Source organism: Nematolebias whitei, chromosome 1, assembly GCF_014905685.2.
Source record: "Nematolebias whitei isolate Nwh7 chromosome 1, NemWhi1, whole genome shotgun sequence".
Lineage (NCBI taxonomy): Eukaryota > Metazoa > Chordata > Actinopteri > Cyprinodontiformes > Rivulidae > Nematolebias > Nematolebias whitei.
This window is the reverse complement of record NC_056498.1, coordinates 78,334,875-78,335,479: the sequence shown is the minus strand read 5'-3', so window position 1 is coordinate 78,335,479 and position 605 is coordinate 78,334,875. Positions and strand designations below refer to the sequence as shown.

The following is a 605-nucleotide window of genomic DNA, read 5'->3' as shown; positions in this document are numbered from 1 at the left end:
TTGGTAATCTGTGGTGATTGGTAACTTCTGTTGGTTGGTAACCTGTGTTGGTTGGTAGCTTGTGGTGGTTGGTAACCTGCTTTGGTTGGTAATCTGTTGTGGCTGGTAACTTGTGTTGGTGGTTCGAAACCTGTGTTGGTTAGTAACTTGTGTTGGTTGGTAACCTGTGTTGTTTGGTAATCTGTAGTGGTTGGTAACTTCTGTTGGTTGGTAACCTGTGTTGGTTGGTAATCTGCGATGGTTGGTAACCTGTGCTGGTTGGTAATCTGTAGTGGTTGGCAACTTGTGTTGGTTGATAACTTGTGGTGGTACGTAACCTATGTTGGTTGGTAACCTGTGTTGTTTGGTAATCTGTAGTTGTTGGTAACTTCTGTTGCTTGGTAACCTGTGTTGTTTGGTAATCTGTGGTGGTTGGTAACTAGCGTTGGTTGATAATCTGTGATGGTTGGTAACTAATGTTGGTTGGTAACCTGCATTGGTTGGTAATCTGCGGTGGTTGGTAACCTGTGTTGGTTGGTAATCTGCGGTGGTTGGCAACCTGTGTTGGTTAGTAACGTCTGTTGGTTAGTAACTTGTGTTTGATGGTAACTTGAGTTGGTTAGTAA

The 605-nt window shown here is 43.5% G+C and overlaps 1 protein-coding gene across 1 annotated transcript in view; it reads right to left on the bottom strand.

Annotated features, from left to right (window-relative positions):
* The window catches only part of nfkb2 (nuclear factor of kappa light polypeptide gene enhancer in B-cells 2 (p49/p100)), a 38,200-nt gene that overhangs the window by 1,281 nt on the left and 36,314 nt on the right, over nt 1-605 (bottom strand). The gene's annotated exons all lie outside the window — the stretch shown is intronic.